Source organism: Alexandromys fortis, unplaced genomic scaffold (genome assembly GCF_014885135.2).
Source record: "Alexandromys fortis isolate MF-2015 unplaced genomic scaffold, M_Fortis_MF-2015_v1.1 scaffold_6, whole genome shotgun sequence".
In the NCBI taxonomy this organism is placed as follows: domain Eukaryota; kingdom Metazoa; phylum Chordata; class Mammalia; order Rodentia; family Cricetidae; genus Alexandromys; species Alexandromys fortis.
Window position 1 is genome coordinate 16,901,944 of NW_026067902.1, and position 18,681 is coordinate 16,920,624.

Sequence of the window (18,681 nt, forward strand, 5' to 3'; positions counted from 1 at the left end):
TGCATTTTCTTGCCATCCTGTGTATGACTGAGCGGAGATTGGGCACCGACATGACATTGCACACCTGCAGGCATCAGAAGACAACCTCCAGGTGTGCATTCTCTCCTTCGGCCATGTGGGTTCAGGGCTCAAGCTCAGCAGGTCAGACTTGGCAACTCTCTGAACCATCTCACTGACCCAAAAAATTTTTAAGGCAGACAGTTAAATTAAAAATCCTCTTAGGCGGGGCTGGAGAGATGGCTCAGAGGTTAAGAGCATTGCCTGCTCTTCCAAAGGTCCTGAGTTCAATTCCCAGCAACCACATGGTGGCTCACAACCATCTGTAATGGGGTCTGGTGCCCTCTTCTGGCCTGCAGGCGTACACACAGAAAAAAATATTGTACACTAATAAATAAATTAAAAAAAAATCCTCTTAGGTTACCAGATTACAATAATGGTACAAGTATTAGACTGGCTTTATCTAGGTGTTTCCTAGATAAATGCAGCAATTTCTCAGTAATGATACAAGAACAAACTCAGTTAACAGTTTGTCACGGAGGTCTTCAGCGCACTAATTTCTAAATAAGGACAGACAATAAAGAAAACTGTAAAAGCCAGACGGTGGTGGCTCATGCCTTATTAATCCCAGCACTCGGGAGGCAGAGGCAGGCGGATCTCTGTGAGTTGGAGGCGAGCCTGGTCTACAAGAGCTAGTTCCAGGACAGGATCTAAAACGGCAGTGAAACCTTATCTAGAAAAACCAACACTCCCCCCCCTCCCTCAAAAAAAAAGGGCAAAGCTAGCCATGATTGTCTATTATAAAGAATATTTGAAACTGGGGAGTAGTGCCATATGCCTTTAATGCCAGTACTAGGAAGGCGGAGGCAGGCAGTTCTCTGTAAATTCAAGGCCAGCATGGCCTACAAAGAGAGTTCTAGGACAGCCAGGGCTGTTACACAGAGAAATCCTGTCTTGGGGGGGGGGGAGGGGAAAATAAATAGACTAGAGGTATAGATTCATGGTGGAATAGTTACCTTAGTGTGGGCAAGGTCCTGTAGTCTAGACAGTATCATGGAAGAAATACCATGCCAATAAGGCAGCTCAACAGCTAAACTGTGGTGGCGCACGCCTTTAATCCCAACACTTGGGAGACAGAGGTAGGTGGATCTCTGTGAGTTTGAGGCCAGTCTGGTCTACAAAACAAGTTCCAAGACAGCCAGGACTGTTATACAGAGAAACCGTCTCAAAAAAGGCAAAAAAAAAAAAAAAAAAACCCAAACAAACCCCCACCAAGTCTGACAATATGAGTTCAATCCCCAAAATCCACATGGTGCATCATTGGACTTTACTAAATATAAATTTTACCTTTTTGTAAAAGGCTGAGCTGGGCAAGGTGATCATACCTATAATCTTGGCACTGAGGACGATTAAGTTTAAGGCCAACCTGGGCTACAGAGTGAGATCCTATCTCAAAACATATATGGATACATACATAATAAATCAAAATGAAAGACAAGTCATTGCTCCAACCTGTCCAAACAGCACTGTAGTTAAACATTTATTGCACATTTAAAAGTCTGCAAAAGCTCAGCAGGTAGGGCTTCCCACCAAGCCTGACTGACAGAATCTACATGGTGAAAGTCAAGACCTGACTCCTACAAATGTCCTCTCGCTGCCACACGCATACCAAGTGCAAGTGTTACAGACGCACAAACTCATACACATGCAGATACACATGAGAGTAATGAACGTAAAACTTTATTAAAAAAAAAACTCAGTTTTAAAACAATGAACTTAACTTTGGAAGAATTAAGAATTCTTTTCTCTGATAAATCTAAAATTCTACAATTCTTATTCAACCAAAAAAAAAATCATTGAGTGCTCCTCATCATGATACTCATGAAAGAAGCAGTTGAAAGTAGTCTAGCAGTCCATTCTCATGTACCTAAACTGAAATCAGTGCTCCACTGTTAGGTCTGACCATTTTCTCTCCCCCAACTAATCTAAGTCACTAAAGTAATTCAGAAAGAGGCTGTTCTACCACCTTTTAAAATTTAAGGGCTGGGCAGTGGTGGAACACACCTTTAATCCCAGCAGAGACAGGAGGGTATCTGTGAGTTCAAGGCTAGTGTGGTCTACGGAGCAAGTTCCAGGACAGGTTCCAAAACTGCTCTTGAGAAATCCTGTCTCAAGGGGGTGGGGTGCGACACGACAAAAAGTCTACACACACAGAGTTAATAAAGTTTAAACCTAATTATTTTAAAGTGCCACTTTTCTTTATTTAAAAAGAAATGAGGCAGGAAAGTGGTGGTACAGACCTTTAATCCCAGCACTTAGGAAGCTGAGACAGGCAGTCTGAGTTTGAGGCCAGCCCAATCTACAAAAGCTGAGTTCCAGGACAGCCAGGACTGCTAAACAGAGAAACTCTGTCTTGAAAAGCCAAAACCAAACCAAAAGGAAACAAGAAAAGGTACCTGCCCTACAAATTATTGCAGCTATGAAAGCCTGAGTGTTAGAAATCCAACTCAGTAATGTTCAATCTTTCAATCTACTATAGAAAGCTATGCCTATAGTAAATTATGGGATCCCAATATAGTTAACTATCCTACTTTGACTATATGTCAAAATTTTATTTGTTGCTGGACATGGTGGCTTATGCCTATAATCTAAGGACTTTTGAAGTAGAGGCAGGAATAACAGAAGAGGTTCAAGGTCAGCCCCTGCTACATAGACTATTCAAAGCCTGTCTGACCTTCCACAAACAAAATAAAAACCATTTGTCTATAAAGTCTTACCTGAGGCCACACTTAAATCTCACTATTCCTTACTGCCAGGTTCACAAAAGTACCAAAGGATTCCTGGAGGCCTAAGAGTCTCACTGTGTACATTTTATTCTCATCAAGCTTGTTTTACCTAGCCAATACTCTTAAATTCCACCTATCTTCTGGTCATAACTAGCATATAAAAGTTTAACTTTCTTTGCTAGGCAGTGGTGACACTAGTCTTTTATTCCAGCCCTCACAATGGAGATGAATCTCTGAGTTTGAGACCAGCCTGGTCTATAGAATGAGTCCCAGAAGAGCCAGGACTACATAGATAAACCCTACCTTTAAAAAAGAAAAGAAAATTTAACTTTTCTCAATCCCACTTGTAGTATAACAAGCTATTCTACACTTACAAGTAAAATACAGTGACATATAATCTAAAATTTTTTAAATTTGTAATTTGTTTTGAGACAAGGTCTTTCTGTGTAGCCCTGGCTTGGATATCCTGTACTAGGTCTGTAGACCAGGCTGGCCTCAAACACACAAAAACTATCTTCCCCCATGTGCTGGTCTTAAAGGCATGTGCCACCGCAACCAGGAGAATTTGTAAATGCACTTCAGAAAGAATTCCATAGAATGAGTATATATAAATGAACTCAAGCATGGACATTCTTAACAAAATCTCAACTACCCAGGGCTACCTATTTGTTTAATAACAATTGAGCACAGTGTAAATTAAAAAGGCATGTACTCAATGGCTACAGTGACGTAAATCTTTATTCCAAGGACTTAGAAGGTAGAGGTAAGAGGTTCTCTGTGAGTTTAAGGCCAGCGTAGTCTACATTGGAAGTTTCAGGCAAGCCAGAGCTATATAGTGTATAGTGGGACTTTTTCTTAAGGGAAAAAAAAAAAGCATGTACTCATACAAACATTAATGAATATGGATGTTAGGGCATAAGGATATCAGGGTAAGAAAAAACGGAAGTCAAATTGTTCATTCTAGCAAGTTTCACGCCTGTTAAACAGCCGAATTCTGGGATGCGGTGGCATTAACCTGTAATCTCAGCACTCCTGGCTAAGGCAGAAGGATCTAGAGTTTGAGTAAGCTTGGGCTACACAGCCAGACCCTGACTCATTAAAAAAACAGACAAGTGAATAAATAAACAGCCTCATCACAAATGACCCCTGTAGCCAATCCAGTTAAAACGGCTTGTCAATTTTAACCAAATAATAAAAATTACTTAAGAGCTTACCCAGGGCTGAAGAGATGGCTCAGAGGTTAAGAGCACTGGCTGCTCTTCCAGAGGTCCTGAGTTCAATTCCCAGCAACCGCATGGTGGCTCACAACCATCTATAACGAGACCTGGTGCCTTCCACGCCAGCAGTACATTGTATGCTTAATAAATAATTAAATCTTAAAAAAAAAGATCATACCCATATATGAGGTCCTCTTCACACGTTTGGCATTTGTGATTCAAACTATATTTTTTCCTTATATATTTCCTAACAACTTGATAAATTGCAAATACAATGAGATGTTCCTTTTTAAATTCCTGGCAAATCACTACATTCTTTAACTCATCAATCAAAAGTATAGTGTATTGTAACCAAGATAACTTAATTCTACTTTATCCAATCAGCAACTGATTCTGCAGCTACAAGTGTAATGTCCAGTACATCCTTTCCAAACAGGTCCAAGCCTTTTAGACGCAGGGCCTCACATAGCCCCAACTGGCCTCCAATTTGTAACTGAACTTGTGATTCTTCTGCTTCCATCTCCCTGACACACCATTATAGCCAGCTGATGTGGTAATGGGTACCTGGGTACTAGAACCCAGTGCTTCCTGCATGCTAGGTGAGCACTCTACCAATTGAGCTACATACCCAGCCAGATTTCTTAAAAATCATCACAAGAAGATGCCATCTGAACAAAATCTACAGTCTTGGAATAGGTTAGGTTAATATGGAAAAGATAAAACTTTCCAACCACCAATTTCCTAATGGTAGGAGAAAATAACACCCAGCACAGACATAATATCCAAAAGGCACTAGCACTGTGTGAAACAGAAATCCTAAAACATACCTATACATTGCCATACAGCTGCAACACATAGATGTTAAAGACTACACCACTTGGCAGCTTTCATATCCATTCAAATCATGTACAGGAAAGGATTAAGAATGTAGGGACTAGCTGGGCAATGGTGGAGCATAGGCCAGGCAGGGCTGTTACACAGAGAAACCCTGTCTGGGGGGGGCACAAAAAAATCCAATCCCTGACTTCAAACTTTACTACAGAGCTACAGTATTGAAAACAGCCTGGTATTGGCATAAAAACAGACAGGAGGACCAATGGAACTGAATAGAAGACCTGGATATCAATCCACACATCTCCGGGACACCTGATCTTTGATAAAGAAGCAAAATATATCAAATAGAAAAAAAGAAAGCATATTTAACAAGTGGTTCTGGCATAACTGGATATCAACATGTAGAATGAAAATAGACCCATATCTATCACCATGCACAAAACTCAAGTCCAAATGGATCAAAGACCTCAACATAAAGCCAGCCACACTGAACCTCATAGAAGAGAAAGTGGGAAGTACACTTGAACACATTAGCACAGGAGACCACTTCCTAAATAGCAGCACAGACACTGAGAGAAACAATAAATAAATGGGACCTCCTGAAACTGAAAAACTCTGTAAAGCAAAGGACACGGTCAACAAGACAAAACGGCAGCCTACAGAATGGGAAAAGATCTTCACTAACCCCACATCAGACAGAGGTCTGATCTCCAAAATATACAAAGAACTCAAGAAATTGGATACCAAAAAAAATCACATAATCCAATAAAAAAAAAAAATGGAGTACAGACCTAAACAGAGAACTCTCAACAGAGGAATCTAAAATGGCTGAAAGGCATTTAAGGAAATGTTCAACATCCTTAGTCATCAGAGAAATGCAAATCAAAACAACTCTGAGATTCCATCTTACACCTGTGAGAATGGCCAAGATCAAAAACACTGATGACAACTTATGCTGGAGAGGTTGTGGGGAAAAGGGAACACTTCTGCATTGCTGGTGGGAATGCAACCTGGTACAACCCCTTTGGATGTCAGTGTGGCGATTCCTCAGAAAATTAGGAAACAACCTTCCTCAAGACCCAGTAATACCACTTGTGGATATATATCCAAAGGATACTCAATCATGTCACAAGGACATGTGCTCAACTATGTTCATAGCAGCTTTGTTTGTCATAGCCAAACTCTGGAAACAACCTAAATGCCCCTTGATTGAAGAATGGATGAGGAAAATGTGGTACATTTACACAATGGAGTACTACACAGCAGAAAAAAATGACAGCTTGAATTTTGCAGGAAAATGGATGGAGCTAGAAAACATTTTGAGTGAGGTAACCCAGACAAAGAAAGACAATTATCACCTGTACTCACTCATAGGTGGTTTTTAAACATAAAGAAAGCCAGCCTACAAACCACAATCCCAGAGAATTTAGACAACAATGAGGACATTAAGAGAGACTTACATAGATCTAATCTACATGGGAAGTAGAAAGTGAAAAAGACAAGATCTCCTGAGTAAATTGGGAGCATGGGGACCTTGGGGGAGGATTGAAGGGGGGGGGGAGGAGAGAGGCAGGGAAGGGAGTAGAGAAAAATGTAGAGCCCAATAAGTATCAATAAAAAAATGTAAAAAAGGGCTGGAGAGGTGGCTCAGCGGTTAAGAGCACTGACTGCTCTTCCAAAGGTCCTGAGTTCAATTCCCAGCAACCACATGGTGGCTCACAACCATCTGTAATGAGGTCTGGTGCCCTCTTCTGGCCTGCAGGCATACACACAAACAGAATATTGTATACATAATAAGTAAATAAATAAATATTAAAAAAAATCAGTTTAAAAAAATGTAAAAAATAAAAAAAGAAAAACAGAAAGAAAGAAGACAAAGAATGCAGGGACTAATGGAATGTAGTAGTAACTAACTTGGCAAAATCCTGGAAACAGTCTACAATGCAGACTCTGCTACCTATAAATTAAATTTTACCAAATTTATCTCCCAAACAACTTAAAATACAAAGCCTGCACTAGACAACATAACTTATCTGGATTCTTAAGTAATTGACCACATTTTAAAAATAAATTGAAAGGGCGGTGGTGGCACGTGCCTTTAATCCCAGCCCTCAGGAGGCAGAGACAGGTGGATCTTAATGAATTTGAGACCAACCTGATCTACAAGAGCTAGTTCCAGGACAGGCTCCAAAGCTACAGAGAAACCCTGTCTCGAAAAACCAAAATAAATAAATTGATAACCCCTAAGTCAACCGAACCTAAAAAGAAGTGAGCTCAGCTCACTCCTAACACTACTTCACCTAAGAGCTACATTTTACCTTGACTTTCTTTATGACTTGGGCTAAGTCTTTCAAATGAAAACTATAATGATGTTTGCACGTGCCTGATTACTGAAATTTAATCCTGATATGAACATGAAGTACTCAAGGCTGGACCTATGGAGCAGAAAAATACTGAATGACAAACATTAACTGACATGTAACATAAGCCATGTTTTAACCTTCATTTTTATTCATGGGGGAAAACACCTATAATGCCCCAAATTCTACATGACCAAAATACTGAAAAAACAAAAACTGAGGACCTCTATACATTTAGAAAATGTGAGCCAAAAAAAAAAAAGCTTCAAACTGCCATTTCGCTGCTTTTATAAAGATAACTGCTGGATCACAAACAAAAATGTGTAACTTGGCATCTGATGAATCGAAGTAACAAGCAATCTACAATCTAAAAATTATGCAGATAAGCCTATCATTTCATGTCACTAATTTGTATACCGACGTGAAGGAGTAATCTTGGTTTTGCCTGACGAGCATTAGGAAGATAAATTCCTGCCTTAGAGTAACATCCACTCAGTCCATTCATCTCGGGAGTTTAGGGTAGTTTCCCAACAGCATCTCCGTAGGTTTCCCTGTGGTACTCATTCACACATCCAACTGCCACTAGAGCGAGAAGTAAATAAACAATGTTTACTTACGCAATTATTTATAACAGAATCCTGGTCAAGAATGCAAAAGTAAAGTAAGTCGGGCATACCCAAAGGAAACGGCACGTTTGTATAATCCAAATTCACCCTGAGCTGACCACTATGGAAACCAGAGGCCTCCCACACGGGCTCGTTTTTACTACCACTCTTGATTTTCAGAAGGAGTAATGTCAACTCAACGTTTTACCAGTACAGAAGACAGAAGTTCCTGTAACCTCTCGTTCCAGATTCTCAAAGGCTGTTTATAAGAGCTGAGCTAGAGCAACGCCCCCCAAAGCACCCCACAAGAATTAAACACCCCAAACGTTACGTGGGCCCACAGAAGGTTCGAAAAGGCAATCTACCTTCATTAGTCATAGGGACCACGGGGTCAGAGACCAGGAAGGTGAGATGGGCTTGGGGGTAGGTAGCAAAGTGAAATCTAACCCCAGAAATCACAACACAGGCCGCAGCCTAAGAGCTGAAGCTGGCGGGAAGTGAGCTCCCTTTCCGTTCCCAGGGGAAAGTCCAGGCCAGAGCGGCGACCACACTGTGGACTTACAAGGCGCCAACAGTGCATGCCTACGGACGCGCTGGAACCGCTGAAGGCTCGGCTCGGGAAGGGGAGGAGATCCCGGCAGACGGCCCTGGGAGAGGACTGAGCTTGGGAGCAACGGCAGCGTCTGGACCAAGGGAATTACCTTCACTGTGACGACAAAAAAGTGTCTTCAGGCTCCGGCGATGGTCCCGACTGCGCAATAGGTGGTGTCTTTCCCGCTTATCCCTCAACAGCAACAGAACCAGCTCCTTCAGCCAGTCGCCATTTCCCGCCTACCGACCTGCTGCACCGCACGGACAGGGACCCGGATGGAAAGCGGCCTCTCCGCGCAGGCGCCCTGGCTTCCTCCTCCCCCGCCCGCCGCTCTCCGGCTAGGCGGGAGGGAAGGAATGCAGGAGGCCTGGGCGGCAGCGGGGGGGAGGGGGCTACTTTCACTTCCGTAGAGAGGGTGAAGTTTCTGCCGCCCTAGGGAACTCGCCGGCTCGAATTCCTGACAAAACAATAAAAATAAAAATAGGAAAGACGAAAAAGCGAGCGCAGGGCCTTAGGGTCCACGAGTTGGACGGGACGCAGCTACTGAGTGGGGCACGGGGCCTGGGAGTCGTTTGTACTTCGGGGGCCTCCGTAGCGGGCTGCAGGGTGGTCGCAGGGGGCGTAGGGAGGAAAGCGTTAGCAGCGGAGGCGGGGACGCCGGGAACGGTTTTCCCTACCGCCGCTAACGGAACCGCCTAGGGCCGAGCGACGAGGGGAGCGCGCCCACGCCGCGGAGGCGGGGTTTAAGAACGCGCCGAGCGCCCGGAGGCCAGGGTTAGAGACTGGGCGGCGGTGGGTGGGGCCGGCTGGAAGGGGCGGTGCTAACGGCTTGGCGCGCTGGAGCCGGGGGCCAGGGACCCAGCCTGGTCCGGATGCTTTCAGGATTTCTTCAGGCTCCCCGAGCTTCTCTTTTTTGTTCACTTTCCTACCGGCAGCCGCTGTCGTTCTCGGTCCTGTGATACAAACCCAAACCCTTCGCTTCTTCGCGATGTGGACCGTGATCCTGTATGCTGAAAACTCGGATCTTTCAAATGGATTTTCACATGCAACTATGGGCTCGAAGCTCGAGAAAATATTCTGTCCAGATCAGCGGTTCTCAACCTTCCTAAAGCTGCGGACCTTTAACCCAGTTCCTCGTGTTGTGGTGACCCCCAACCATAAAATTGTTTTAGTTGCTACTTCCTAACCAATTTTGGTACCGTTATGAATCGTAATGTAAATATCTGTTTTCCGGTGGTCTTAGGCGACCCGAATGAAAGGGTCGAGACCCACAGATTCAGAACACTGATCTAGCTAGCGGATTTAGCTTCGGACTGAAACTGCAAGCCGCTTTCATATTTCTGTAAGAAATGTTTATCGGAAACGTACTGTGTAAAAGGAACATAACAGTGAACTAGGGAAAACAACTGCATTCCCAAGTTAACACTCCACCAAAGAAAACAGTTCTAAGGGTTTGATAAGGTGGGAGAAGTGGAGAAGCGATGTGGTCGCGCTAGCTATGGGCTCTGGGGAGCTTAGACTTAGTTAAGCTTAAATTTAACCAAGTAAGCCAGGTGGTGCGCACCTTCAAGTATTGGTTGGCAGAGGCAGTCAGGAGCTCTGTAAGTTTGAGGCCAGCCTGGTTTACAGAACAGAGTGAGTTCCAGGACAGCCAGGGCTACACAGAACTGTCTGGAAAAAAAAGACAAGAAAAACTTCACTAAGTGCAGTGTAAATGATGGTTTGATTTTGTAAGAGCTGTGTTCTTAGATCAAGGATACAAGCAAAAGTTCCACGGCAGGAATTGTTGGTGGTAGGGGATAATAGCAGATGAGGCGGAAAGGTAAATGTATAAGTGTACTTTTTTTAAAACTTTTTTGCTCCCCCCCACCTCGCCCCCCCCCCCCACAAACTTTCTGTAGCTTTGGGGCCTGGCCTGGAAATTGCTCCACCGACCGGGCTGACCTTGAACTCAGAGATTTGCCTGTCTCTGCCTCCTGAGTGCTGGGGTTAAAGGCGTGTGCCACCACCGCCCCGCCTAGAGTGCTCTTATAAAGTTTTTTCTTCAAAATATGGAACAGGTGGTTTGTCTTCAGAAGAGATCCTATCAGAGCTAAGAGTCCACTTGCAATCTTCCCAGCATAAAACTGGTTTGAGACTGGGCATGGGGGCATGGGTGACATTCAGAATTACTGAGGCAGGAGGTTAAAAAATTCCAACCAGCCCAGGCTACATAATGCTAACCTGGCTCCAAAAGAAAGAGAATACAGCATCGATTGCAAAACGATGGTGATCAAAGCATAGAACAAGTTGGGAGTCCATATAGTCATAGGCTCCTGAAAGACCAACTGAAAATCATAAAATAATTCATGGTTATCTACTGCCTATGTTGGAAAGTAATAGAATGTAAACTAAAAAATAAATTATCCCCATTGAGTACTAAAATTACTTTGTATACATTTTTACACACACTCACACACACACACACTACTGTTGAATGTGAAGGTCAAAAGACAATTATGTGGTTCTCTCCTGCTTCCTTGTGTGATCCAGAGATGACACATGTCATCAGGCCTGCGCAAAAACTCACAGAGATCTGCCTGCCTCTGCCTCCCAAGTGCTGGGATTAAAGGCATGCGCCACCACCGCCCGGCCTAAGACTTTTTAAAATGTATTTGGGTGCTTTATATGCGCTATGTGTGTGGCTAATGCCCAAGGAGGTCAGAAGAGGGCGCTAGACCCAGGACCTATGGAAGAATAAATAGAAATGCATACATACGTAGTCTGTAAATGCATGTTTTAGGTTTTAGAAGCATATAAGTTTGAAAAAGCTACTTTTTGGAACTTTTTAATTTTTATCTTAAAAAGTTTAGGGGTATGGCGAAATGGCTCCCTGGTTAAGAGTTCTGGCTGCCTCCTCCAAGTGCTGGTATCAAGGGCATGCACCACCACACTCAGCACTGGCTTTGGTTTTTCAACACAGTTTCTCTGTAGTTGAGCTTGGTCTCAAACTCCCACACATCTGAGGATGACCTTGAACTTCTGGCCCAGCTGCCTCTACCTTGCAAGGGCCGAGATTACAGACAATGTGACATCATACATCAATTAAAGTTTCTGGGGAAAAATGACATGATATTTACAAAATAATGACATCATCTCAGATCTTTATGGTTCAAGTGGGATGTCCCTGTTGTGACTTGACTAAGAATGTCCCCAATAGGCTCATGTACTTGGTCCCAAGTTGGTAGCAATGTTTGGGGAGGTGCAGGCTTCTGAAGGAAATAAGTCACTGGGTGTGGGCTTTGAGGGTTTACAGCCCTACCCTGATTCCAGCTGGCCCTCTGTGCTTCCTGTGTGTGGTTAGCCAACTTCCCTGTCCTGTCACCACCATTCAGAAGACTCTAGTCTTTTGAAAACAAGTGTAAGCTCCTAATCTGCTTTTAGTCCCAGTATTTTATCACAGCAATAGAAAAGAAACTGACTCGGCTCACCAAACAACACAAAACAAAACCTTTGAATCGCCACTGACACCAAAGGGAGAAAATTCCACACTTGACCTTCAGGTGACAGTCAATTTCAGGTTGACTAAAAACTTCAGGCTGTCTACATAAGGTGCACAGGAAATAAATTCTGTGTTTAGATGAGGTCCCACCTCCACAACAGCTCATTGATACATGTGGAAATATTCCAGTATCTAAAAACACTAAATCACTTTTAGTCCCAAGCATTTCAGATCACTTCACCCATATAAGAAATTTATTTTTGCCAGGCGGTGGTGGCGCAGGCCTTTAATCCCAGCACTTGGGAGGCAGAGGCACGCGGATCTCTGGGAGTTCGAGACCAGCCTGGTCTACAAGAGCTAGTTCCAGGACAGGCTCCAAAACCACAGAGAAACCCTGTCTCGAAAAACCAAAAAAAAAAAAAGAAAAAATTTTTAGTTGAATCATATGGTATATTTGTAATGGTAAAAGTAAAATGCTGCAGGTTCCTGAGTGAATGCAGCAGGCAATGGGCCATGAGACCACCACGCTGCAGGTCCCCTAGCAGGGGCAGGCAGCAGGCAGTGGATCCTGAGAGCAGCCGGTCCCAGGCAGGGACAGCACAATTCCCCAAGTGGCTGCAGTGGGCCATGAGGGACAGCGAGTCCCACAGAGGAGAGACAGACGAATGGGCATGCCACAAGACCAAACTGCAGGTCTCCGAAGGTGGCTGATCCAGGGCAGGGAAGCCACACAGCAGGCAAGAGACAGAGACACAGTTAGGCATGCCATGCAGAGTGAGGTTGGATATTTATTTAGTGGGTTATGGAGAGGAAAGTGGAGAAGGGCAGAGACAGGCAGAGAGAGAAAAAGAAGGGGGAAAGGGAGAAAAGGGGAGAGACAGAAGCTACCTCTTTGAAAGGGAGACAGAAAAGGAAGGGACTCAGGCAAGATCAGCTTGCCTTGGCAGATGGGGGAGGGAGTGGGCGTGGCTTGTCTCTGAAAGGGATAGAGCAGACCATTATAATATTAACTTCACAACTCATCATTTAATCCATGGTGTAATCAAGTTATTAGTGCAATAATATATTAAATACTGAGATATCCAGGCTGTCATTTTGCTGTGTAATGACTTGACAGCAATGAAACTTTATACAGTCCAAACTAGATTTTTTTTTTTTGGTTTTTTGAGACAGGGTTTCTCTGTGGCTTTGGAGCCTGTCCTGGAACTAGCTCTGTAGACCAGGCTGGTCTCGAACTCCCAGAGATCCGCCTGCCTCTGCCTCCCCTGCCTCCCGAGTGCTGGGATTAAAGGCATGCGCCACCATCGCCCGGCCCAAACTAGATTTTTCTCTCATCCATTTATACCTCAGTGTTTTAGACTTTGGTAAAGACAGGTTTTCTTCAAACCCAAGTATAATCCAGATGGTCTTCAATATTTCATATTCAAAATTCCAAATTCAATTTTCATACCTATTCAATATTCCATACCAATTCAATATTCCATACCTATTCCATATCCATTGGATTCACCCTACTATCTAAAAAGAGAAAAAAGTCTATAATGTATATACTGCCACTTTTGTTAATGTCTCCTAAACAATATAATGTAATAATTATTTACGCAGCATTCAGAGTGTATCAAGGACTGTAAACAACCTAGCAATCACTTAAAGATTTGTGATGGCCGGGCGGTGGTGGCGCACGCCTTTAATCCCAGCACGCGGGAGGCAGAGGCAGGCGGATCTCTGGGAGTTCGAGACCAGCCTGGTCTACAAGAGCTAGTTCCAGGATAGGCTCCAAAGCCACAGAGAAACCCTGTCTCGAAAAAAACAAACAACAACAAAAAAGATTTGTTATGGTTTAAAAGGCTAGGGGTGTAGTCAAGGACTTGGCAGCATCAGTGATAGTTTTTTTTTTTTTTTTTTTGAGACAGAGTTTTCTTGTAGCAACTAGCTCTTGTAGACCAGGCCGGCCTCAAACTCACAGAGATCCACCTGCCTCTGCCTCCCAAGTGCTAGGATTAAAGGCATGTGCCATCACCGCCTGGTGTTTTTTTTTAATACTCTAATTTGGCTTTTTTTTAGATTTATTTATTATGTATACAGTGTTCTACCTGCATGTATCCCTGCAGAATAAAAGAGGGCACTGTAATGATTGTTCTGTCTCTTTAAGAGACAAGCCACGCCCACTCCTTCCCCCATCCGCTGAGGCAAGCTGATTTTCAGCTTCCTGGCCTAAGCTAGCTCTCTTTTCTGTCTTCTTCTCAGAGAGGATTCTGCCTCTCTCCCCACTTTTCCCCATCCCCTGTTTCTGTCTCTCCCTTCTTGCTTTCTCTTTCTCTGCTCTTCTCCCTTCCCCCTCCACAGCCCCTGAATAAATAGCCAACCTCACTCTGCATGGCATGCCTATCCATGTATCTGTCTCTCCGCCTGCCCGCTGCCATCACATGGAGACCTGCCACGTGGTCTCCTGCCCCGTCCCTACTTGGGACTGGCTGCTTTCAGCAGCAAGCTGCTGGGGACTTGCAGCCTGCTTGGGACTGGCTGCTTACTGCAGCAAGCTGCTGGGGACCCACAGCAAATCCATTACAGGCACCAAGTCTCATTATAGATGGTTGTCAGCCACCATGTGGTTGCTGGGAATTGAACTCAGGATCTTTGGAAAAGCAGGCAAAGCCATCTCTCCAGCCCCAATAGTTGGTTTTAATATCAACTGAAGAACTGCCTGTTATACCCAGATCCACAAGGTCCCCCAAAACCCAACAAGGAGACTGAGTCCTGTATGTAAAAGAAAAGAGCCTTTATTTTACACAAGTTTGCAAACTCAGTCTCTCAGCATGCCCAATGTATTGGAATAATTGGAGAGCCCCAGCTCAGGGTTAAGTTTTATAGTAGCAAAGGTAGGGGTGAGGGATTTCTAAGGTTCAGGACCCATGATTGGCTGACAGTTGTCTTGGAGTATACTGGTGAAAAGCGATTTGGGCGTGTGTGCTGGCAGGTGATCCTATCTACAATGGTTGGAATGTTAGGAATTTCCTTTGGAGGGTCTGTTTCTGCCTGGGTAGTATCAGTTTGTGGTCTTTCTTGGACCCAGGCATTGCCCTAGGGTAAACTACTGAGACTCAGGCTTCTATCGACTTTGCCTTGGTTGGGTCTACCCTGTCCTGATAACATTAGTTGACCTGGGAAGACCTACTCCAAGTAAGGGCTGCTGGTAAAACCCAGATTTTTTTTTGTTTTTGTTTTCTTTATCTTCCCCCTCCCCCCCAAACAGGGTTTCTCTGTAGCTTTGAGGCCTGTCTTGGAACTAGCTCTTGTAGACCAGGCTGGCCTTGAACTTATAGAAATGCACCTGCCACTGCCTCCCAAGTGCTGGAATTAAAGGCATGTGCCACCACTGTCCGGCAAAACTGATTTGAATGCCTTTTTTGTTGCTATTGTTATTGTTGATTTTTGTTTTTTTGAGACAGGGTTTCTCTGTAGCTTTGGGGCCTCTCTGGAACTAGCTCTTGTAGACCAGGCTGGCCTCAAACTCACAGAGATCTGCCTACTTCTGCCTCCCAAGTGCTGGGATTAAAGGCATGCGCCACTACCGCCCCGCCCAAACTTGGCTTTTTCTGTGGATGTTGTGGCTCCAAATTTGTGCAGCAGTTTACTAACTGAGCAATCTCCTTGACTCTCAGGGTTCTTTCATTTTGTGTTTCCTTTGTACCCTTAGTTGACTTTGTAATCTATAAGTAGCTGAGGATAACCTTGTCCTGACCTTCCTGCCTCTGCCTCCCGAGTGTCAGGGTCTAGGTCTTGCCTGGCTTATGCAGTAGAGGGGATGGAACCCAGGACCACACGCATTCTAGACCAAAACTACCAAATGAGCTGCTCCCCTCTCCGCCCCTGCTCCCTGTTCTTATGTACAGAAAGTTCCAAAAGTTTTTCAAGTCCTAACTTGGCAGGATTTAATCTCTCTAATGCTTTCTCTGACAATATTATCAGGGACTAAATTTTGGCTATATCTGAACAGGGCAGGTCTAGAATATTCTCCAAAAAGACATACTTTAGTGGCTAAGGACAGATGACCTCCTTCCTTCCTTTACCCCCTCCTCTCTATCTTCCTCAGTTTCTTTTTTTTTTTTTAAATATTTATTTATTTATTATGTATACAATATTCTGTGTGTATGCCTTCAGGCCAGAAGAGGGCACCAGACCCCATTACAGATGGTTGTGAGCCACCATGTGGTTGCTGGGAATTGAACTACAGGACCTTTAGAAGAACAGGCAATGCTCTTAACCTCTGAGCCATCTCTCCAGCCCCTTTCCTCAGTTTCTTCTCTCTCTCTCTCTCTCTCTCTCTCTCTCTCTCTCTCTCTCTCTCTCTCTCTCTCTTTGGTTTTTTCAAGACAAGGTTTCTCTGTGTAACAATCCTGGCTGTCCTGGAACTTGCTTTGTAGATTAGGCTGGTATCAAATTCACAACGATGCCTCTGGTGTGCTGGGATAAAAGGAGTGCATCACCACCACCCAGCTCTTTCTTGGTTTTTTGAAATAGGGTATCTCTATGTGTTCCTTCTGTCTTGAAACTCACAGAGATCCGCCTGTTTCTGCCCTCCGGCGGGGATTAAATTGTCCACCACGCCCTCTTTTTCTTCTTGCAGCACAGTGGATCAGATCCAGAGCCTCACGCAAGGCGAGGCAGGCTCTATCAGATATCAGGTGTTTCCAATTTGAGCGTAGTACAGCTCGGCTTTCAGTCCTATCTGGGCTTGTGGATTATTAGGGCTGTATCTCTCAAGAGCTCCTCTTCTCTGGTAGCCCACCAAAGGGATTCCAGCTTTTTGAGCTGTCCCAACAATGGTCTCAGTGTTCTCAGGGCAGAGCCCTTGTGTTTTGCTCTGACACCAATCTTTTTACAGCACAGGAAGCTGGGTGATTGTGGGGCTCACAGCCCATTTCCCTTCTCTTAAACATGGTTGCCTCCTGTTTGTAATTCTAGCATTGAGAAGCCTGAGGGGGATTGCCTTAAGTTTGGTGTGATCTTGGGCTACATAGTAAGAAACAGGCCATTTTGGGCTCTAGTATGAGAACTATCTTTTGGTCCTCCTGCCTCCTCCACCTCCTCAGCATAATCCTCCCATTGTGTGCCACCAGGCTTGGTGACACTGACTCAAAAACTCAGTTGACTCTGCACTGCCAAGCAGAAGCAGGGTAAACTAAAGCACGATAGAGCTTAGCATCTCTGCTTTCATCATGTCTTTAGCTCAGTTAGATTTCCGCTTCACTCTAAGTGGAGAGGTGTGAATCCCTAAAGGGGCGGGCTGTTAGCGAAGGTTGTCCTCCCTCTTTTGGAAAGGCCCAAGACACTAACACAGTAGTAGTGTAAAGATTTTCCAACAATATAATCAGCAGGTCATGAGAGCCAGCTTTTAGCACATCCTTTTCTAGACCCCTGAAACGGCACCTAGTGGCCCACTGCCTGCCAGGGACAGTGATCTTTACCCGTGACTTTACGGCGAGGCTGGTGTATAAAACAAGAGGAACCACCTTCACTTTACAGTAAGAACCAAACTGCCTCTCAGGTGCTAAGACTCACCCTAGAGCCTCCAAACACTAGAACTAAGACGACATTCAGTCAGCCTGGCCACAGCCTGACCAAGACTGCCTAACTATGCGTGTCTCCTGCCTGTGGCCTTGAGTTTTCAAAGCTGTCTTCCCAGACTTTGATACTTTTTTAATTAAAAATTTTAATAAGGGGGCTGGAGAGATGGCTCAGTGGTTAAGAGCACCGGCTGCTCTTCCAGAGGTCCTGAGTTCAATTTCCAGCAACCAACCGTATGGTGGCTCACAACTATCTGTAATGAGATCTGGCGCCCTCTTCTGGCTTGTGGGCATACATGCAGGCAGAATGTTATATATATGTTGCATACATAATAAATAAATAAATCTTTAAAAAAATTTTAATAAGCCAGGTGGCTGTGGTGTACACCTTTAATTCCAGTACTGGGGAGACCCAGTCAAGCAGATCTCTCTGAGTTCAAGGCCAGCCTGGTCTACAGAGTCAGGAAAGCCATGGTTACATAAAGAAACCCTGTCTCCAAAAATAATAAATTAATTAATTTTAAAAATTATCTTTGTTGTCGGGTGGTGGTGGCACAAGTCTTTAATCCCAGTACTCAGGAGGCAAAGGCAGGTGGATCTCTGTGAGTTCGAGGCCTGCCTGGTGTACAAGAGCTAGTTCCAGGACAGGCTCCAAAAGCTATAGAGAAAGCCTGTCTCGAAAAACCAAACAAACAAAAATATCTTTGTCTTAAAAATTTTAAGTATAATTACATCATTTCTCTGCTTCACCCCTCCCATGAAATCCCCACTCTATCCCAAATCCACAGGGCCTCATTTCTTTGTGTGTAAAAATTTTTTAATACAATATTTTCTCATTTTATATAACTACCCTAGTTCGTACTCTCTCTTCTCCTCCCTCTCTCTGCCCCTCCCCCATTCACTACTCAGAAAGGGTAAGGCTTCCCACGGGGAGTTAACAAAGTCTGATACTTCACTTTGAGGCAGGACCAAGGCCCTCTTCCCTATATCTAGGTTGAGCAAGGCATCCCTCCAAAGAGAATGTTCTCCAAGGTGCCAGTTCAAGGACTAGGGATAAATCCTGGTCCCACTGTCAGTGGCTTCAGACTTCCCAAGCCTCACAACTGTCCCCCACAGTTAGTGGGCTTAGTTTGGTCCTATACAGGTTCCCCTGCTTTTAGTGCAGAGTCTGAGCTCTCACTAGCTCAGGTCAGCTGTTTCTGTGGGATTCCTCATCATGGTCTTGACCCTTTTGCTCATTTA

General features: G+C 44.3%; 1 protein-coding gene across 3 annotated transcripts in view; it reads right to left on the reverse strand.

Annotated features, from left to right (window-relative positions):
* Positions 1–8,661, reverse strand: part of Ctdspl2 (CTD small phosphatase like 2) — a 50,461-nt gene extending 41,800 nt beyond the window's left edge. For all 3 annotated transcript variants that reach the window (XM_050133822.1, XM_050133815.1, XM_050133831.1), the window contains exon 1: positions 8,501–8,661. The gene's annotated coding sequence lies outside the window, so the exon portion shown is untranslated. The remainder of the gene's footprint in view (positions 1–8,500) is intronic.
* Positions 8,662–18,681: the final 10,020 nt, after the last annotated feature.